General features: G+C 47.4%; 1 protein-coding gene across 1 annotated transcript in view; it reads right to left on the bottom strand.

The window, feature by feature from the left end:
• ABCA13 (ATP binding cassette subfamily A member 13) overlaps positions 1 to 23,179 on the bottom strand; it is a 155,970-nt gene that overhangs the window by 50,313 nt on the left and 82,478 nt on the right. The gene's annotated exons all lie outside the window — the stretch shown is intronic.

A 23,179-nucleotide genomic window follows, 5' to 3' on the forward strand; every position in this document is an offset into this window, starting at 1 on the left:
AATAGCTACTAGTGATGTAATACTCCTATTGCTTTAACCAGGCAGTCTCCGCTTAAGTTGGAGATAGAGAGAAGAGGGTGGTTAACTGGGATTGATAACGGGTGGTTAACTGGGATTGGTAACTTGAATACACTAGGTTTGTCCCTGGTGAAAACTCTTAAATGAGCAGGGGGTTGTATAATTCAAATTGGCTTCATTAAAGAATAGAAATGATTAAACACAAGAAATGTATTTCAAGCAATGGACAGGCACACACAAAGCATACAAAAAACTGACTAAGGTGGAAAGTTGGATAGGGTCTCAGGGAAACGTCTTGAAGGATTGTCAGAATGTGTTTCAGATAAAATTTGCCTGAATCCACTTCATCAAGCCCTGTCAGCATGGGCCAATTGGCCATGCTGGCAGGGGCTGATGGGAATTGTAGTTCCTGAACATCTGGAGAGCCGCAGGTTCCCTACCCCTGAGCTAGGGAGAGCAGTACTGAAGGCAAAAACAACCAGAAGTAAAGGGAAGAGCCAAAACGCAACAGTGCATGGATCCAGAACATGAGCACAATGCATGGTCAAGGAGCAGCAGTGGCGCAGTGGTTAAGAGCAGGTGCATTCTAATCTGGAAGAACCGGGTTTGATTTCCTGCTCTGCCGCCTGAGATGTGGAGACCTTGGGCTAGTCACAGCTGGGTGCCAGCTGGGTGACCTTGGGGTAGTCACAGCTTTTCAGAGTTCTCTCAGCCCCACCCACGTCACAGGGTGCTTTTTGTGAGGGGGGAGGGGAAAGGAGATTGTTAGCCCCTTTGAGTCTCCAACAGGAGAGAAAGGGGGATATAAATCCAAACTCCTCCTCCTCCTCCTCCTCCTCCTCCTCCTCCTCCTCCTCCTCCTCCTCCCTCCTCCTCCTCCTCCTCCTCCTCCCTCCTCCCTCCTCCCTCCCTCCTCCTCCTCTTCCCTCTTCCCTCTTCCCTCCTCCTCCTTCTTCTTCTCTTCTTCTTCTTCCCTCTTCTTCTTCTCTTCTTCTTCTCTTCTTTCTCTTCTTCTCTTCTTCTCTTCTTCTTCTTCTTCTTCTTCTTCTTCTTCTTCTTCTTCTTCTTCCCAGCCCTGCATGTGGAGGCCATAGCAGTTTGCGTCTATCAGAAGCAACTGGGATCAGAGCTTTGTAGCTCTTGTGCTGAGTCACTCGAAACTATTCCAGGGTGAGTCTGGTCCAGAAGGGGGATAAAGGCTTCAAGATCAGATTTGGCCTTTTTCTGCTGCATAGATCATGGTCCCATTCTCCTCATGTCTGAAGTGCTCATAGTCCTGGCCTAAGGTTGCCAATCTCCATTTGGGGCCTGGAGTCCTCCCAAAATCACAACGGATCAGTTCCCCCTAGAGGAAATGGCCGGCTCAGAGGGCAGATGCTATGACATCACATCCTTGTTGAGCTCCCTCTGCTCCAAAACTGTCCTCCCCAGGCAAATTCAAATCCATAGTGGTGGGATCCAAAAAATTTTAGTGTACACAGGTTCCCCTTGTGGTGGGATCTCCAAACCGTGGCATAGCCAATGGGGTGGGGTGGGGCACTCACCGGGGCGTGGGCCGGGCATTCCAGGGAGGGGTGCATTTCTGGGCAGGGCTGAGGCATTTGGACGCAGCCGCTGCACCGGGTCCCTTGGGTGGAACAAAATGCACGCAGGGTGTAGGCCACCACGCATTTCGGGTGCACCTCCCCTGCTAGATCAGCCCCAAGTTCTGTGTAAGCATACTACTGAGAGGAGGGGGGCGCAACCTAAGGCAAAATCACGGCAAAATCACCAACCAGGTAACCCCTCGCACACACATACATAAATAATTAGTAACCTACTCTCGGGAACCTGTGCTGGATCCCACCCCTGGCACCAACCCCAAATCTCCAGGAATTTTCCCTTCAGGCAACCCTATTTCCCCTCCTTGGACCATTTTCTGAAGCTCAGCCTCATGACAAAAATCAGCATTTAGTATGGGGGTTGCTGCTGGAGTACACAGATATTCTCTAAGGTGAGGAAAAATGCTTTCCCCTCCTGAATCCATCCTTCCCTGCATATTTTTTATCACCATTTGGTAGCTGTATAGAATTCCTTTAAATAGAATTCATTACTGTGAAGCAGTCTTGATTGCAATGGCTGGTCATTACCCATAATGACGGTAAATGCATCCTATTTATTCCCACTACCCAATCCACCTTGTGGATTTACAGCAAAACTCAGCTCCAGCCTTGTCACAATCAACGGGATATATAACAGCATGCCTGATTGGAGGGAAAACAATTCTCATGGCTCCCCCTAACATTCTCTTTTCCTTCATTTCACGTTTGTGTATTCCTACACATTATTGCTGACACAGCCAACGCATCTCTAGCACAAATGATTTTTCCACCCAAGCTCCATGTGAAGTGAAAATGAAGGGAAATGAGATAAACATCTACTTGCTGCTGCTTAGCCTTCAGTAATTGTGGGTTACTGCACAAAATCACAGTTCATTTTTTTTTAATGTCGGTCATTGGTACAACCAAACAAAAATGGGCCTCGGAAGGAACAGTTTGAAAAGCACTCCCCTCTTCCTTAGGGGCCCTGAATTGGCCAAGAAGGCAGCATAGAAATGGATTATTTTAAAACAAATTAAAATCGAGACAAAATGATGGCATTTTGATATGTTATAAATGCTGAGCGGGATGGCTATTCAGTCTCAGCCCATCTTTGGTCCAAAAGATCGCCTTTTTCCAAAAAAACCTGTGCATGTGACCAGACTTATTCCGGTTCCCATTTAAATTGTCAAAAGAAGTGAAGTGCAGGCAATCAAAGCAAAAAGCACTAAAACAAGCTGCAGGGCAAATGGAAAGATTCTTGAACAAGATTCTTGATTCTTGAAAAAGATTCTCCCCCTCCCTCCCTTTCCTCTCCCTCCGCAAGGGTGGGTGGGTCATATCCAGATGCTGGAGCCCCTCCTCCCTCCCCTCCCTTGCATGGCACCCCTCACCCTCTCCCCTCCCTCACTTCTCTTCCCTTGCGTGCCATCCCTCCCCCTCCCTCCCTTCCTCTCTCCTCTCCACCAAGGTGGGTGGTCATGGCATCCAGATGTTGGCTCCCATCCATCCTCTCCCTGCATGCCACTCCCCTCACCTCTCTCCCTCCCTCACTCTCTTACCTTGCATGCCTCCCCCCCCTCTAGTCCCTTTCCACTCCTCCCTCTCCAGTCGTCTTTACATTCAAGCTTGTTCAATATGGAAGTGCAAACAAGAGAAGGGCTAGTTAAGTGGGTGGGTTGGAAATGAGGCATATGCAGTGAGGAGTGTGAGGGATGATCTGAATGTGTGCATGAGAGTATAGGTGTTGGCGGGTAGTAGTGGGTGGAGCACAGAGTGGAAAAGATACCTCTGCGTGTGAAGGGGGGGGAACCCCACCTGACGCCTCACATGGCAACGTGTGTGGCTGTGTTCTACTTCCACCTGTGTTATTACTTATGTAGTGTTTTCACTGCTCATATCTGGCCATCCGTTGAGGGAACATTCTAAGCAGTACCCAACATCTCTCATGGTGACAGTTACTACAGCCAGGCTTTCCCATGGAGAGCCAGGGAAAAGGGGGTTTCATCTACCATGTGTGAAATTTCAGGTAATGTGAACATCTGAAAACACTCTGCCTGGTTCATTGACCACAGTGACTGGGATTTTTTAGAGGAATTGGCCCAGCAGTTCCTGTGCTAGACCATCAGGAACAAACTCACGGCTTGCTTTTTATATATATAGATAGAATGGTTGGAAACCATCCAGGGGTCATAATGGAAAGGACAGCGTAAAAATCTCAACAAACAATTATTTGCCAGATTTTCCGCTCCAGGAGTGCTAGCTTGGCCTGGCAACACCATCTATGGGAGTTTGTGCAAAGAGTATGTGAAATCAAAGCGGGGAGTTTCAGATTAAAAGCAGGAGGATGACAAATTCTAAATCATGTCCAGTACTGTGGACTTAGCCAACTCCATTACTAGTCAACGCAGGCAGCATCAGTGGGAGCCCGTGTAGTATAGTGGTTTAGAGTGGTGAACTCTAATCTGGACAACCGGATTAATTCCCAATTCCTCCACATGAGTGGTGGACTCTTTATTTAGTGAACTGGACTTGTTTCCCTGTTCCTACACATGAAGCCTGCTGGGGTGACCTCGGGCCTATCACAGTTCTCTCAGAACTCTCTCAGCCCCATCCATCTCACATATGTCTGTTGTGGGGAGAGGAAGGGAAAGGAGTTTGTACGCTGCCTTGAGTCTCCTTACAGGAGAGAAAAGGGGGGTATAAATCCAAACTCTTCTTCTTCATCTGCAGATGGCAACCGCAGAAAAGCTAGTTTCAGTAAATACTCACATATGCTAGAAAAATAACAAAGGGCTTAAGGTCAGCTCAACCTTGTGGTAGCTCAGAGACAGATCTGGCTTACATCAATAGATGTGAACAGTATGTTAATTGGAAGTCAGATCCAGGTGGGAAAATAACAAGCATGGCCCTGCCAAGGACTGGGAAAGGTATATTTCAAAGACGTGGTTTATCAGGGAAGAGCTAGCAGGTACTAGTATCCATGGAACCTGTTGGAGCATTATTCTTCATTATTTTCTGGCATCATGAATGAAAGGAGTAAAAACGTATTAATGAGGCATGTACCGTATTTACTTGAAAGGAAGATGACCCTGAATGTAAGATGATGTCCTCCCCACCAAAAAATGGTTTTCTTGACGCCATTCCTGGAGGAGGGGACATTAGTCTTCCTTCAAGTTGAGAGGTACACCAAATTATTGGATACATCTGGAAATATGTGAACAGTTTTGTGATGTTTATACTCAAAAAGAAAAGCAGTTAGTTAAGAATGTTAGGTCAGTTAAGGGGGACAGCTAGATAGGGATGGTTTTTTTAATCTGAAGTAATCATCCTGAGAAGACAAGAGATTCACTGGAAAAGACAATAATGCTAAGAAAAGTTGAAGGATGTTGTAAAAGCGGAAGACTCAGCATGAGATGGTTTGACTCAATCAAAGAAGGCAGGACCCTCAGTTGGCAAAACTGTCCATGATAGGACACTGTAGAGATCTCTAGTTCATAGGGTTACAGAAATCAAAAGTGACTGGACAATACATGAAGGGGTGCCCAATTTAGGTGATTCTACAGGCTAATGGTTACTCTACTACAGACATCAGAAGAGCTCCAAGACCAAGAACAAGAACAAGCCACATGAACAAGGATAAAGAGCCATCTAGAGGGAAAGTATTCTTACGATACATCAAGGGAACCACTGACCATAGGAAAACTGATGAAGAAATAAGTAACTCTAAGCAAACCAATCTACAGACTCCACCAAGAAAAAATCTTCAACAAATGCTATGTTCAGCAAAGGATAAGAGGGGTCTACTAGCTACTGTGGTGGAGTCTATGTAGCTGTGGGACAAGTCTACATAGGGAACCACCTAAAACGCAGAGCTCGGGGACACCTAATTAAAGAACACTTAGGCACCTCGCAGACTATTTCCCATTAGAAAAATCAGCAACACTTGATAAACCAACCTGGACACAGAATATTATTTTGAAAACACAGAAATTTGGACTCACTCTGGACAACCACTACGTCAGACTGCACAGAGAAGCCATTAAATTCAGAAGCACATGGACAACTTCTAACAGGGAAGGAAGAAACCATGAAAATGAAATAGAATTTAGGCTGGCCAGTGTTGGAAAAACTCTAGAATCAAGACAGTGACTAATCAGCTCCACTAATAAACACAGGACAACTATAGGACAATAGCAACTGTGCAAAGGAAACAAAGACCAGGATACTTCTATTCAGATGCATTGACCTATTGACCTTGCTATCTTCATTGTTACTTCCAGGCTACAGACTTCTTTGTGACTCACATACCAGGCTACTCTATTCAGAGGACCTCACCTTTTGACCTCACAGGTATATATAATCTAATTAGCTTCCATTCCTACCATCAGATCCTTCTGAAGATGCCAGCCACAGGATGCAGGCTAAACGCCAGAGAGAATGTTGCCTCAACACGGGCCATACAGCCCAGAAACCACACAGCACCCCAGTGATTCCGGCCGTGAAAGCCTTCGACAATACATTAATGCATGAAGGTATTTTTCTTTAAATAAGCGGTCTGAGTCCAACATTAGTTGCTTTGATATCAAGGATTAATTTTCCAGTTTACCTGGGAGCTCAAATTTTGGATTCATGCCAAAACCACCACCTCCTGGGTTGTTTTTTTTACAATTATCAACTTATTTGCTTCATTTGGATGGCTCCTTTCTCCCAAATTAGTACATTATTCTTGTCTGCTCCATTTTATCCTCACAACCACCTTGTGGAATTGCCTGAGAGTGTGTGACTTAACCCAGTCTCTCAGATCCTTATCTGATGCTCAAATGCAGGGGTGTCAAACATGAGGGCCAAATCCGCTCCCAATCTGTCCTGGCGAACCCATAGCAGGCTCACCAGTCCAGGCACCCACCCCACCCTGCTCCCAGTCTGGTCTGGTGAGCTCACTGAGGCACCCCCCCCCAATGCTGATCTGGACTAGCAAGCCTGCTGCGGACTCACCAGCTGAGGAACTCCCACCTCTCCCCCACTGATCTTGTATGTCACGGCCATCGATACAAGGTCTATCCCTAGGCTGGGACCAGGACGGCCCCACTTTGGCGGGACAGTCCGGGCTACTTTAAACAATTTTGTCCTGTAGGTCCCATGGGTTCTTTCCAAATTGTCCCAATTTTTTGGGAGGCCGTCGCGATTGCCTCTGGGGCGCAAGGCAGTGCAGCAGCCTCCCCGCACGGTGGCCTCAGGAGCATGGCTCCTCTGGGGTTTACCAAGCCTCGCCTCTAAGTCAGCAGGGCGCTGGATCCATTCTCCCCCATCCTGATCAAGCAAAGGTGACCATCTGGTCACCTTAGTCTATCCCACCCTCGTATCAAATGAGTTTGACACCCCCACTCTAACCACTTGTCAGTGCTGAATTAACTTTAGGTATTTTTTTAAAAAAACTCAATCACTGTTGAAAGTTTTATGTAAAAGTGTCAATAAAAAGGGAAATGGAAGTAAAGATAGAGTATAATTGCTGCAATGAACCCTCAACGAATCTAAAGTTTGTTGCAAAGATATACTTTTCATGAGGAGTCTGATAACCAAGTAGGCGGAAGCAAAGCGGAAGTCTGTAACGCCTTATGTGCAAATATCTATGCTTAATTAACCTGAGGGAAACGCGTTGGCATCTGCAGGGATGCTGGGGACTTCATAAAAGAGAACCATTCAAACTGATCTTCACAGGATAGCTGTGCTGGGCGGCACTGGAACTGCTGCACCTTAGAGGCCAATAAGATTTCTGCAGCATAGGCCTTTGAGAATCAAAGTGGAGCTTTGAAAGCTTTTGCCCCCAAATGCATCATTTAAATGATTTAATTGGGTGTGTGTGTGTGTGTGTGTGTGTGTGTGTGTGTGTAAAAACCTCTCAGCAGTATCATGAGGAAGAACAGTTTGCCTGGCTTTGCTGTTAATGAGCAGTGTGTCCAGCCATCATAAGGGACAGGGAATAAAAATGGGGGCAGGTACCACAGAAATGTTATCAACTTAAGCAACTGTGGTCTCCTCCTTTGCATGCCACCCTTCACTCCCTCCCCTTCCCTTGCATGCCACCCTCCCTCCCTTCCCTTTGCTAGGGTAGGTGGGCCATGTCCAGATGCTGGCCCCTCTCCCACTGGCGTAATGCCCATTGGCAAGGTGGGCAGCTGCCCAGGGCATCACCTTGTGGGGAGCATCAAAACGGTGTGGTCTGCTTTTGGTACGATTTTAGTATTTTCCATTTTTGGTCTGCAGGGCGCAGTTTTATTGGGGTGGCACCAACATTTCAGCGTAATCAATCAGGAGACTGTCCCTTATGCTACCCTCTGGAGTTTCATGGATACGTTTGGTCTAGGGAGTCCAAAGTGCTATGGACTCCCGTGCAGGCTGCTCTATCCCCCCATTGTTTCCAATGGGAGCTAATAGGAGATGAGGGCTACAGTTTTGAGGGTCCATAACTTTGGCCCCTGAACCAATAACTGCACCCAAACCTGGGGGGTATCATTAGGGGAAGTCTCCTGATGAGACCCCTGAAAGCCTTTTGACTGTGCCTCTGTCAGAAATGTATGCCCCCCCCAGCTTGCAACCCCATTGACAGCACTCCGCAGAAAACTCCAATGCAGAACAAAGATTCTTGGGCAAATTCTCGGGATGTTCTTGCAGGGAGGGCATTCTGATGTACTGTGGCACCAAAATTTCCTACAGGGTAATCATCTGGAGACTGGTCATGATGGCATCCCCAAGGTTTGGTGCAGTTTGGTTGAGGGGGGGGGTCCAAAGCTATGGACCCCTCAAGGGCAGGCCCCCATCTCCTTTAGCAAAGAATGTGGGATGGGGTATGATACGTTCAAAAATGCACCTCTGCAGGCACCCAAATGTCCTGGTGCAAAAGAAAATACCTCTATCGTGGTGGAGTGGTTGCCCAAGGGGGGGGGGCATCCAACTCAGGTTTTGCCCAGGGCTACAGTTTGCCCAGGGCTGCCTCGTTACGCTCCTGCCCCCTCCCTTCCCTTGTATGCCACCCCTCACTCCCCTTCCCTTGCATGCTCCTATTGTCTGCTGCATTTGCCTTCCCTTCTGTCAGCTCAGTGCAATCACTAGTGCTGACCACAGTTAAGCAATTGTAAAAATACCTTGGGCAGGCTAAAGGGGTAGTGTATATACTCAAATAAATTATTATCACACAATTATAAAAATCGTGTGTTTGGATTATTACGTTCTAGTACGAGAGTTAAAGGTATCCTAACTGTGCATTTACATTATCTTTTCCAAAGGCAAACTGTTCACGCTCACAATATTGTATCTCCTTTCCTCAAGCTACACTGTTGAAGTCACTGGGCGTTGCCTCACTTACCAGTAGAAGTTGCACGCTACCGTAGGCAAGAAGCCAGTCCCCCGGTGACTCCCTCTACTACTAGGGCATGGCTTAATAACGAGCTGCATCCCCTGGACGCTGTCGCTGTCGCCTCGAAGCGCTACAGGTGGTCATTGGCCCTGGCGCCTTCCAAATGTATTTCTTGATGACTCCGCCCACACAGAGCAGCACGTCGGGTCGGGCAGCCCAGGTGCTAAGCGTTACAAAATGACGCTACGCTGAGAGCAGTGGCATATGCATAGGGGTCGCGGGTAAGTGCGGAAACACCCACAGTGTTGTTTCATTCCCAATCTATTGTAGAATAAATCACACACATAACACATATTTAGGAAATGTGTAGCTTTCATATGAGAACGCATTGCTCCTGCTCTCAGAGACAACCCTAAATAACGGCCCATGTGTAAGGAATTCCATAGAAGCAGAAATAAAAGGCTTTTGGGTGTAAAAGACCGTTTATTCAGACATCCTAGAAAGCTCATCAGACACGCCGCGGGCAGGAATAACATTTCCGCCAGAAGCACAGGTTATAACTCTATCCATCCCTCTCCATCATCCCTCCGCTTCCCATGGAACGGAGGTCTCATCTCCTCGTAGAGATAAGGTCTCCGCCGCAGAAGCTGGCCCACGCCTCGGTTGTGGAATCGTCAAGGCTGTGGCGGTTGACCCGCCATCAACAATTCACTGAACCTTTACACTCTGCCTCCCTTAAAAGACTTCTCCCCAGGTTTGCGCGAAAGGCGCGATGGAAAGCAGAAATGAGGGTTGGGCGCCAATATTTTCTCGAATAAACCCATTGATTATACCCAGAGGGAATACCCCACCCAAGACTAAATATTGTGTTGCCATATTAAAGCGAGTTCAGGATGGCGCCAATTTCGTAATGCTTGTGGCCATCAATAATAGTCGGTGGGGGTCTCTCCGCTGGTCGCGCCAGGCATCGGAAACGGGAGCCTCCTGAGCAAACTGGAATGGAAGACAGGATGGATATTACTAAGAGAATTAGGCAAGTCCGTGGCAGTGACATCAATATTAATCACTCTTAGTAATCTGAAAGGTCCCAATGAATCTTGCCTAGTTTGGTAAATTTATGCACGCCTCTGAGATTTTGGTAGACAACACACCCAGGCGCCCACACGCAGAGGGAAATCCGAGCGGTGCTTATCCGTTTGAAGCTTTTGAGTCTTTAGCCTGCTGTAAAGCAGTTCGGACCCATTTTCCACCCCTCGGCCACAGAGATGAAATCCACTGCTGAAACCTGGTATCCAATGCTTCCGCAGGTAGCTGGCGGCAACGGAGGGAAGGAGCTGCCAGACACAATTTCGGCGGGGTCTTTTGTACCAAGGCGAACCGCATTATTATAGCGATTCTGCAAACGAATTAGCTCGCACCAATTGTCTCGGTGGTAATTGGTGTAACAACGCTAAATACTGCTCCAGGGTTCTGTTCGCTCTCTGACTCACCGGCCACTTTAACGGTAGGGCGGTAATCAAGGCCCCCAACAAACCTAGAAAAGCTTTCCAGAACTTTGAAATAATTAGCCCTCAAGGGTCGGAGACCACCTTAACGGGGCGAGTGTAGACTATAAATATGCTGAATGAACAGACTAACTTAGGAGCCGAGGGGATGGAAGCACATGGGATGAAATGGGCTTTGTTTAGAAAATAAGTCCACCACCACCACAGGACCGTGTTGCCATGACTTTCGGCAAATCTGTAATAAAAAATCCATGGAGATGACTTCCCAGGGCGGGAGGCCACCGGAGAGGTTTCACAGACCACGGTTTTCCGGAACGCTTGGCTTCCCGCACAAACAGAAAGCAACCTTTAATATACGCCTCGATGTCCTTATGATCGCTACACCAAAACTGACTAAGGGCCAAATGCAGAGTTTTGTGAAAGCCAAAATGTCCGAAGCTGAGCGGGTATCATGACAGTCTCGGTGAACCTGCTTACGGGAGGGGAGGCACGTCCCAACAATTTTCCCCGCCAAACACCATTCTCCAAACGCAATTGGGAGTCACTTCCTCCGCCAGGAACAGGTAGTTCTCGCTTCCTCGAGTTCCCGTGAGGAAAGAGAGACCAGGTTGGGAATGGGCGGAGAAGGGAGGGTGGACGCCTGAGATCGGGTGTGACAGCCAGCCCCAATTGGGAGGGGAGAGAACAGTGCTGAATGTCCCGGTGAAGGCAAAGCCCACCCCCTCCCTCGGTAGGCGCTGAGCCATCAGCCAGTTTATTGGTGCCCTGGGAAAATGGACCGTGAAAGAGAAAACGAGAAAAGAAATCGGCCCAACGGGTTGCTTCACGGACATCTTGAGGGGGGGGGTGGAGAGGGCTGCCAAGTTCTTTGTGATCCCACCAAACTTGAAAGTGGGTGTTTAGCCCCCTTCCAGCCAGTGGCTTTCAAGTGGAGAGTGCGCTACTTTGATGGGTCAGTAGTCTCTTTATCCCCTACAGTCCAGTTGGAGCTTCCAGCACCGGAGAATTTCGACAAATAAGTTATTAATGGAACCAGCCTCTACCATCTTTATTTCTCTGGGTAAATAGGAAGCTGCTCTTAAGCGCTATGGTCCGAGGTATCCACGTGGAACCAAAATGGGAGATCTGGATCAGGGTGTTTGTGGATAGGTTCGGCAGTACAGATTTTAAAGCTGAAAGGTTGTCTGACATTCTTTGACCAGGGAAAGGGGGGGCCCCGGTTTGCGGTAGTCAGTGGACCTTTACCTAGTGCTGCAAGATTCAGGAGTGGGAGACGCCCAGCTAATTGGGGTATAAAGTCACGAAGAAATTAGCAAACCCAGAAAAGATTGGAGCTCCTCGTTGGTGGGGTAGGCCATTGAGGACCGTATCAATCTTAGCAGGATCCATTTTAGGCCCTCGGCGATCCGTAACCCAAATAGTCAATAGAGGTTTGGTGGAAACAGCATTTAAAGTTTGGCAAAGAGGGAGTTGTTGAGCAAACGCTTCAATACTTCCTAACCAACGCCTATGCTCCCTCCATGGTTTGCGAATAAATTAAAAACGTCATCTAAGTACACAACTACCCTTGTACAATAAATCATGGAGAACTTCGTTGATAAGGGCCATAAAGCTCTGGGCCCCAATTTAACCCGAATGGCATTATTAAGTGATTCAACCTGGTCCAAACTTCGCGGTTAAATGCAGTCAAGTGTTCATAGCCTTCTGGCAATTCTGACCCTGTAGTAAGCTTTCCCTCAAGTCCAACTTCTAGTAAAGATGCGCCCCTAGCCCAATGCGGCCTAAAAAAGGTCCTTGATTAATGGCAGAAGCAGGTATTTATTGGACAGAGAGATTTCGGTACTGAGTCCCTCGTAATCTGGTGCAGAGCCGTGAAGAGCTATCTCATCTTCTTTTTTACAAACAAACAGGAGAGCAAGGCAAAATGGTAGCTCGTCGTATGAACCCGCTGAAATGGTGGTTACTTGTCTAAGAAGGCAACGGGGTCTCTTCTCCCTCATTGGGACTCAAGGGCGGTAGATTCCCACCTTTGGCAGTTGTACTCTGGCTGTATTTCACGATTTTGCAGTCAGTGTTCTCTGGTGGCAACTGATCGTATTCTTGCCCTGAAATATCATTAAATCTTGGTAAGCCGGTGGAATGCCGGTAGAATCGGGAGCACCATTAGATGCTGCATCACATGAAGCCGGGGTGTGTGTCAGTAGAAGCCGACCAGTTCCAGTTCCACCCATGTGTTCCAGGGAGGGCTCTCAGTGAATTCTAAGATCCTTTCTTTCCAAATGAATTTTGGTTCATGTGCAACAAACAACCATGGCATGCCCAGGAACCAAGTGGAGTGTTTGGCCACCTGGCTTCAGAATAAATCCATTCTTTCTCCCACGATGGTCGGCGCAGCGAGGAGAACCGCTACGCTTTTGAACTCAGCCGAACTGGGTCCTTCGAGGACTGTCATTCATTTGGGTGAATGGTATGGGCTTAGCCAGGGGGACTTGGTTCAGACTCTAGTTCCTCCCGAAGAGCACCTGAAACGGGATGCCTACGGCAAATGGGAGCAGCCAGAATCTACAAGGGCTGAGGTTGCGATAATGGTGCACAGCATGTTTAGCTGCTGGGTTGGCCAGAAACGCTTTGGATTGGTAATGGGGCTGGCCTTCACTCACCGCTGCCTTGAGTCGTGGGGAACAGCAACCAACCCATGTCCATGGGGCTGAAGAAAGGCAAACAGCTGCTTCCCCCCTCCCTCTGGGCTCGCCTTCGGATAACTGCCTCGGACGAGCCTGTTGGGCGGCCCGGATCTGCGCGGTGGCTTGGCAGATGGGCAGCGCCAGCGTCGAGCTGTTGGCTTCTGTTTTTCGGCAGTTGGACGCCAGATGACCTGGGTCCTCCGCAGTAAAGACACAATCCCAGTCGGGCGACGGCGCTGAGGTGGTCTCAGTAGGGGCGGCTGGGCTTGGCTTGGTGGTCGCGAGTGGTGGCCGGAGGGCGGGTTTCTGGCGGGCGCCCCCCGCATCGGCCATGCATTCCAAACGAGACGCCACCTGGGATCCTTCTGACCGGATCCAATCAAGCGAGTAGTGCTGGGGATCCGAATTAAAAAACATCGCTTCACGCAGCTTGCCGGGTCGGCTGGAGCATCCGGAGAAGTAGCGATTCGCATTTCACAGCTTCAGGCCACTCAGGAGGGAGCTCCAGTCAGCCACGACCTAAATTAATGGGCAAATTCTCTGCAAACGAAGCGGTTGCCTTTGCTGAATAATAGATTTGATGGTGCGGATAGCTTCATTTTCAGCACCGGATCTTGAAGCGAGCCCTAAGGTTTTGGAGGAATGCGGGCACCGCAGCGGCATCTTCATCTTGCAGGTTCAAAAGAGTCACAAAACCAGTCGGCTGCTGCCCCATCCAGGACTGGAGCCGATGTCCCGATGGTTTCAAGGCCAGACCGGTATATATAAATCGGCCATAGTCCTCCATGTGGGCATCGAAATGCAAGATGAAGTAGGGTTGGGAAGTTTGCCGTCCCATCGAAACCGGCAGGTATTGAGGTTCGTAGTATCCCCTGCTCCATCGGCTCTTGGCTACTGGGCGCAGGGGCGGGCGGCCGCGCAAAGAAAGGTTGGACAGGTTGAGGCGCAGCGGCTGGGCGCAGGGGCCGGAATTCTGCGGTGGAGGTGGAGGTACCAACGCCGTGATTGGCGCCATGCTCCGGGTGGGAGCCGGTCCTTGGAAGGTGGGTGGTAGGACTCCAGCAGCGCCTCTCTGGCGCCGGGGCTTTCGTACCCAGTGACAGCGACTCCAACTTGGGTTGTCCTGTTCTTGCTGCTTCTTCCAGTTCCTCTCCAAGGCAGCCAGCTCTCTCCCTTATGGCAGTCAATGCATCCTGGCGCATGCAAAGCTGCTTTCTCTCGTTCCAATTCTAGCCAAGGTTCGTCCCGCTGAACAGCCGAGAAGTTCACTTTCTATGCACGTTAGGAAGCTCCTGGACCGCCCGAACGCCCTACGCCCACCCAGGAGTGTTCCTGCACTCATCGAGGGCCAACATGGTTCTATGCCATAATACGCAGCTGCCTTCGGCACGGTCCAACCCGGAAGTTGGATTTCTTGGCTGCCAAGCTGTTCCCCGGCTCCCTTTGCAGGTTTTCACGCCTTGCTGCAGCTGTTCTCGCTCTTCCTCTCCCATAGCTGCCGCTCACGGGCTCCATATGCTTCTTGGGGTATTCTGCAGTCGGCCCACTTCCTTCATCCTGTAGTTCTCTTTCTCGAGCTGGGAGAGGGAATAGATCCGGATGGGAGTGCAGGCTTTCTCCGGACTCCTCTTCATCTGAACGCAGGACGTCGTGCCCACCGGTGGCTCCACGGGGCATCTCAGATGCAGCCGCTGGTCCGGGATTCCTGCCACAATGTAAGGAATTCCATAGAAGCAGAAATAAAAGGCTTTTGGGTGTAAAAGACCGTTTATTCAGACATCCTAGAAAGCTCACGTACACGCCGTGGCAGGAATAACATTTCCCGCCAGAAGCACAGGTTATAACTCTATCCATCCCATCCCTCCCGGGCTTCCCGGTATGGGAACGGAGCAGGTCTCATCTCCCTCGGGTGAGAGATAAGGTCTCACCAGCAGAAGCTGGGCCCATCGCCCGGGCTGTGGAATGCTGTCTAGGCCAGGCGGCTGACCCGGGCATCAACAATTGGCTACACTGAATCCTTTTATTACCATAATTGGCGCATCGCGTGATCAATGCATGCACCCTGGGGATTTTTTTTTAATTTGTATTGAACTGTTGTTAATGAATGGCCAAATAATTCCCCACAAGGAATTAGTATCATTAGGATGTTGTGGGTTTTCCGGTTTGTATGGCCATGTTCCAGTAGTATTTTCTCCTAACGTTTCGCCTGCATCTGTGGCTGGCCACAGATGCAGGTGAAACATCAGGAGAAATTTCTACTGGAACACAGCCATACAAACCGGAAAACCCACAACATCCTAGTGGGATTCCCAGCCATGGAAAGCTTTCTTCAAACAATTAGGGTAATCATATGTCTTAATGCCACTCAGCACTTCTTCTAAATCCATGGTGTATGGGCGGCAGCCAAGTTTATCCTCGTTGCTATGAGGACTTGAGAAGCTAAGCACAAGACTGCAACAGCCAACTCCGATGAGCAGAGATGCTAATGTAAGAACATAAGAACATAAGAACTAGCCTGCAGGATCAGACTAGAGTCCATCTAGTCCAGCAGTGGCTACTCGCAGTGGCCCACCAGGTGCCTTTGGGAACTCACCTGCAGGATGTGAAAGCAATGGCCTTCTGCTGCTGCTGCTGCTGCTCCCGAGCACCTGGTCTGCTAAATGTATTCCGTATTTTGTAGATATTGTATGCCAATGAAGATTGATTGATTGTATTAGAATGTAAGAATCCAATTGTGAGATTTTTATAATCATTTGATACCACTTTATTTGAACCTATACTGTACCCCTTTAGCCTGCACGTGGTAGTTTGTCATAAGGGAGTGGGACAGAGGCAGACCACCTCTCATCTCTAGATCACAAAATATGAAATCTATCTAAATGGAGAAGAACAAGAAGAGTTTGGATTTATATTCCCCTTCTTTCTCTCCTGTAAGGAGACTCAGAGGGGCCTACAATCTCATTTCCCTTTCCCCCCCCTCCAACAAACACCCTGTGAGGTAAGTGGGGCTGAGAGAGCTCAGAAGACCAGGATTAGCCTGGGGAATGCGGGAGCCCAGGATGTGCTCAGGAACTAGCATTCTTATCAAAGCCTTCTACCAGCATGGCCAATTGGCCATGCTGACAGAGGCTGATGGGAATTGTAGTTCCTGAACATCTGGAGAACCGCAGGTTCCCTACCCCTGGACTAGCCCAAAGTCACCCAGCTGGTGTGTGTTGGAGTACACAAGCTAATCTGGTTCACCAGATAAGCCTCCATAGCTCAAGTGGCAGAGTGGGGAATCAAACCCAATTCTCCAGATTAGAGTGTACCTGCTCTTAACCACTATGCCACGCTGGCTAGATTGTACACGCTGGCTAGATTGTACAGGGAAGAGGAAAGCCAAGGAATGCTGTATGAAAGCACACACGCACCAGCAATTTTTCTTTTAATGTGAACATATACGACATGAGCAATTTATAGAATTTTGTGCTGACTGAGAATAGTGACAGAGTGAATTGGACCAGCGAGTTAGCAAGAATCATCCCCAGGATAATCCCTAACTCAAAACTTTTGGAAATTAACTTCCTCTTGTACTTCAAAGTTTGTTTTGTTGTTGGTTCCAATTCAGAATTAATTTCGTCTTTACTGGGCAGTAACAGACGCAGAAAGCAAGAGACAGTGAAGTATACTGCAGATAGAGTGTTTTCAGCGGAATTAATTTCAATTCATTAGTGGAGAAGTGAAATATAAATAGACAGTCCACCAAAGCAATTAGTAATTCCTTTTTGTAATTCTGGTTGTACATTTGGTTCACAGCATGCTTATAGGCAATTAGTGTTATAAAGAAAATTGAGGTTAAAATATAATTAATGTTACTCCTGCTTACGTAGATTAAACTAATTACCCTGATATATACAGCTTAACAACAGGCATCTCTGTCACTCAGTTGAGACAAATACATTCCTTTTTTAAAAAAAACCCACACTATTGTTCCAATTAAGGGTTGGCATCATGGCCGCAACTAAAGGCAATACATTTTGATTAACACCATTGGACAAAATAACAATTTATGACTTCATAATCGAAAATTTAAGTCATGAGATTTACTTCTCCTATATTTGTATGGGTTGAAAAAAAACCCTCAACCTAGATAGGGTGAAAATGGGTTAAAGGGGTTGGATCCCACAATCTGTACTACATGGACTGTGGATGTTTCACACATTCTTTCCCCCCCACCCCCGGTCCCTTCTGATCTCCAAAAGTTGGGTCCTGGGCTCATAGCAGGGGCATAACGAGGCAAACTGTAGCCCTGGGCAAAACCTGAGTTGGATGCCCCCCCCCATGGGTGGCCACTCCACCACGACCAATTTTTTTTTTGCACCAGGACACTGGTGCCTGCAGGGGGTACATTTTTAGACATATCAGCACCAAAATTTCAGCATATCATTAGGAAGGATGGACTCCCTTTGGGAGTCCATAACTTTGGGATCCCTGAACCAAACATCACCAAACTTGGGGGGGTAGCATAAGGACAGTCTCCTGATGATATGCTGAAATGTTGGTGCCGCTAGCCTAAAAACTGCGCCCCTTGCAGGCCAAAAATGGAAAACCACTAAAAATACCCAAAAGCGAACCCTGCATTTTGATGCCCCCCACAAGGTGGTGCCCTGGGCAGCTGCCCACCTTGCCCAATGGGCATTACGCCCCTGGCTCATAGGACCCACATATACCAACATTCAGGAGGCTGTATGGAGGAAAGGGAAGGTGCCAAAACTGAAATAGGATTCTGGGGAAGATCCTTTACGCCCAACAATTGCTGATCACTGGTTCCAACCCATGGACTCCTTGTGTATTTTAAATTAAAGGCTTCCTTCCAAGGCAGTTTTCAAACAAAACAATAGTTCAAAGCAATCCAAGAAGTAAGGAGTAATAACAGTAAAATCACACCAAGGGGACACACACCCTCACTAACATCAGCTCAGCTACCCAACTCAACTTTTGAACGTAGGGGCTCCTGGAGAAAGACCTGCATGGACAATCTTGATCCATTGGCAAGTTTATATGGAGCAAGTGATCCCTTAGGTCCCCAGGTCCTGTGTCAATTAGGGCTTTTTGTTTCTGCAATCTTTTGGGTTTTTTTAAAAAACTGGTGAGATATCATCCCATGCAAAGGGCCCATGGGCATCTTTGCTGTTGTGTTCTGTACTGACTGAAGTTTCCAATTAGTCTCAGAGCCAGCCCAGTGTAGTGGTTAAGAGTGGAGTATATATACCTGTGGAATGGCCAGGGTGGGAGAAAGAATCATTTGCCTGTTAACAAGTGTAAAGGGTGCAGTTAGCAAGCTTGATTTACATGTGTTGCTTTACTACCATCAGATCCTCTGAAGATGCCAGTCACAGATGCAGGCGAAACGTCAGGAGAAAATGCTACTAGAACACGGCCATACAGCCCGGAAACCACACAACACCCCAGCGATTCCAGCCGTGAAAGCCTTCGACAATGCAGCATGGGACTTTCTTCCAAGTGACCTGTTTAGGATTGTTCCAATAATCTCCATATGCTTACAAGCAACCTAATATTACCCTGCTTTCTTTGTAGCCTTGTGATTGGTTGACAGAAATCAAAGTTCCACATAAATAAAAAAGAACGTAAACACAAGAAAGCTATGAAAGAGAAAATTAAACCAATGGAATGAAACCTGATTCAGTAAATGTTCTGTGTGACTTTTCCAGAGCGCAAGATGACATTTGTGTTCATCATTAAATAATATTAGTAGCTTTTCAATGATACTAATGAGGTGCACAGAATTTTTTAAAAAGCAAGTAGCACACAGATAATACTGTGGGGATGTTCTGTGTAATTACAGCAAATTTGCTTTATTTCTGTTCTTGAAACATCATTGCTTCATCTCTTAATTAGAACTATAACTCAATTAGAAAGGTTATAACTTGCTAACAGCCCTTCTAATCTGAGGAAGAATACAACTGATTGAAAAGTCAACTTTTGCCAGACGAATCATGGTTTGTTTGGGGGATGTCATGAACGCTATGACTGAAATTTCAATGAAACCAATTGAAATAACTCCATAGAAAGCGTCAGGGATGCTGAAGAATTTGCACAAACTGCAAGTGACATTCAAGCATACCCTGTTCAAAATGCCCGGGTTTTTTTTTTAATTGAATCCCCTTTTTGATTACCTCAAAGATTTGCTTGGAAATAGCATTATAAGCAGGCCTACCTCAGGACAGCGGCCAGATGCAGTGGTGGGATCCAAAAAATTTAGTAACAGGTTCCCATGGTAGTGGGATTCAAACTGTGGCGTAGCGCCAATGGGGCTGGTTGGGGCATGATGGGGGCGTGGCCGGGCATTCCGGGGGATTCCTGGGTGGGGCTGTGGCAAGGACGCAGCCGCTGCGCCAGTCCTTGGGCGGGAAATGAATGCACGCAGGCGCAGGCTGCCACACACGCCGGTGCGCCTCCTGCTAGACTGCTTCAAGTTCTGCACGCTACTGCTGAGAGGAGGGGCGTAACTAAGGCAAAAATCACGTGGCAAAATCACCAATTAGTAACCCCCTTTCGGCACACACAAATAATTAGTAACCTACTCTCGGAAACCTGTGAGAACCTGCTGGATCCCACCTCTGGCCAGATGGCCAGATAACTGATTGTTTATTATGCCTGTTTGAGTATTATGCACAGTACTCCTATGCATAGTATTACCATGTATACAGCCAGGGTGGTGTAGTGGTTGAGGCCTCTTCCGCACCTGCAGAATCATGCACTTTCAATCCACTTTCACAATCATTTGCAAGTGGATTTTGCTCTTCCGCACAGTAAAATCCAGCTGCAGAGTAATTGAAAGTGGATTGAAAGTGCATTATTCTGCATGTGCGGAAGGGGCCTAAGAGTGGCGGACTCCAATCTGGAGAACCGAGTTTGAGTCCCCACCCCTCCACATGAGCTGGGGACTCTGATCTGGAAAACTGCATTTGATTCCCTGCTCCCCCGGCTAATTCTGTAGTCTTGTGGTCACTACTCGGATAAATCTGACGATGCAAAGAAAAAAAGGTGACGTAGTCTAGTCAACGTTGGTCACGTAATCGATATAGCCAACTGTGCAAGCATAAAGGGAGACAAACGGTAAGGAATGTCTTGATTTTATAAAGATTGAGAAATATATGGAATTGGAAAGAAAAGTGATATTGAAATGGTATAGAACACCAAATCAACTAGCATATATGATTAAAGGACTCAGTCCTAAATGCTGGCATTGCAGAGATCAGGAGGCATATTATAGCCATATGTGGACGGAATGTATAGAAGTGAAAATTTTTTGGACAACCATAAAGTTATATATCGAGAAACTGGTGAAGATTAATATTGAGATAAATAATGATTTAATGTTCATGGGTGTAATGGAGGATAGAAGGGTAGATAAAAAATATAGCTATATATATAAAATAATGATCAAAGCAGCACATGCAACAATAGCTTTAGGCTGGAAAGAAAAGAAAAAATGGACAATCCAGAAATGGTTGGAATACATCTGGGAACAAGTGACACTGGACATTTTCGAAATAATAACAAAGAATAAACTGTGGCAAGATAAACAGCGAAATCTTGAAGATGTGGACCATATACGAGGACTGGATGGAAGAAGCTGGAGTCAATGAGGAGATATGGGAGAAGAGATTACAAAGAATGAACTTACTGCTGTTTGTTTGATAAAAATATAAAAAAATATAGGGGGGAGGGGGGAAAAGGGGGAAAATGTATTGTTTGAAAACGAATGAAGAAAAGCATTAATATAAAATGTAATATTCAAATGATACAATAAAATTTTTTTTTTTAAAAAAAGGAATGCCTTGATTTTACACAAGCTGATATACTCAATGACCTGTTCAGCTGCGACTTGAGGGAAATCGCACCACATCCCTGGTCAATGAGCAAATTTATTATCGGGCGGTGCTGTGTTTGAGAGGAACTGCCACAGAAAACCTCAAAGCAATCTGATCTGGAGCTCGGTCAGATGTATTTAAGGGAAGCTGAGCAAGTGAGGGTTGCCTGGCCATCATGATTACTTCAAAGATACGGACAGAAGGATGTAACTCTGCTTATAAGAACATAAGAACATAAGAACAAGCCAGCTGGATCAGACCAAAGTCCATCTAGTCCAGCTCTCTGCTACTCGCAGTGGCCCACCAGGTGCCTTTGGGAGCTCACATGTAGGATGTGAACGCAATGGCCTTCTGCGGCTGTTGCTCCCGATCACCTGGTCTGTTAAGGCATTTGCAATCTCAGATCAAAGAGGATCAAGATTGGTAGCCATAGGTTGGCTTAACTGCTTAGGTTGGCTTAGCTTAGGTTGGCTTAACTGCCCCTTTCTGCATTTCTTGAGGTTGCTTTCAAAGTGCCTACTCAGAGAGCAATGCCCTCACCTGGAATTGTTTTCACTTGGTCTCCATGACATTGACACGTAGTCAAGTTGTCATCTCATTAACGGCATGATCCCCGAGGACGAAAGAAGCAGTGTTCTCATTCTCTACTGGTTTTGTTTGTTCTCAGTGCCACTATCATATGGAAGGAGAAGATTTTGGTTTTTAATACCCCAATTTTCTCAACCTTCAAGGAGCCTCAAAGTGGCTAACAAACTTCTTTCCCTTCCCCTCCCCCAAAACAGGCACCTGGTGAGGTAGGTGGGGCTGAGAGAGTTCTAAGAGAACTATGACTAACCTCAAGGTCACCCAGCGGGCTTCATGTATGTGAGTAGGGAACAAATCTCGTTCACCAGAGTAGAGTCCGCAGCTCTTAACCACCATGCACACTCATGATGCTGCCTTACACTGATTCAGATCATTGGTCCATCAATGACAGTATTGTCCTCTGTGATTGGCAGCCCCTCTCTAGCATGTCAGGTAGGAGTGTTTCTTATCTCTTACTGGTGGTGGAAAGTGCCGTCAAGTCACAGTTGACTTATGGTGACCCCATAGGGAAGATGTCAAACTCGCGGCCCTCCAGATGTCATGGACTACAGTTCCCATCATTCCCTGCCAGCATGATGCTGGCAGGGGATGATGGGAACTGTAGTTCATAACATCTGGAGGGCCGCGAGTTTGACACTTGTGCCATAGGGTTTCAAGGCAAGAGATGTTCAGAGGCAGCTTGCCATTGCCTGCCTCTGTGTGGGCTGAAAGAGTTTTGAGAGGACTGTGACTAGCCCAAGGTCACCCAGCAGGCTTCATGTAGAGGAGTGGGGAATCAAACCTGGCTGTCCGGGTAGAATCTGCCACTCTTAACTACCACACCATGTTGACCCTACTCCATGATCCAATGTTCTGTGAGGAAGAAGCAGCAACAAGGTCAAGGGGAAAAGAACATTTCGCTTATGAAAAAGTTCACTCACTTCAGATGTTAGAAGGAAGAGTTGATGAGATGACTTCCAAGGGGTATGCTAAGTGGCTTTTGTTTAAGCCTGCTTCAGTGGGAGGAGATACATACTAGTGACCGGACATGACCTAGCGAACATACAGACACACCTGCAAAAAAGGGTCCATAGTGCTTGAAAAAATCTCAGTATTGACACAGGCAACCAACTGGCCATGTTCAAGAAGAGGATTATTCTGACTGAGCGTCTGGATTTCTCATCCAGGACTGTTATAGGGAGAGGAGGAGGAGGGCAGGACAGCTACCCAATATGTCAGGGCCATCGTTCCCAATTGTTCCACCGGGCCTTTGGGGAGGCCAGCCGTGGATTGCCTGCCCCCTCTGATGCCCCCATAGTCTTTGTTGTGCCTTCTCTGGCACTGCCAATGTAAGATCTTAGCTGGCACTGCTGGGCCCCCTCCCGGCCTTGGGATCGGGCACCGTCAACAAATTGAGGCCAACCAATGGTGGTTGTGTTAATGCTGCTGTGTTTTTTAAGGGTTTTAATATCACGTGTATATTTTGTTTTATTTATTGTATACTGTAGTCATGTAGGGAGCAGCAGTGGCGTAGGAGGTTAAGAGCTCGTATATCTAATCTGGAGGAACCGGGTTTGATTCCCCACTCTGCCGC

This window comes from Sphaerodactylus townsendi, linkage group LG11 (genome assembly GCF_021028975.2).
Source record: "Sphaerodactylus townsendi isolate TG3544 linkage group LG11, MPM_Stown_v2.3, whole genome shotgun sequence".
NCBI classification, from domain to species: Eukaryota; Metazoa; Chordata; class Lepidosauria; order Squamata; family Sphaerodactylidae; genus Sphaerodactylus; species Sphaerodactylus townsendi.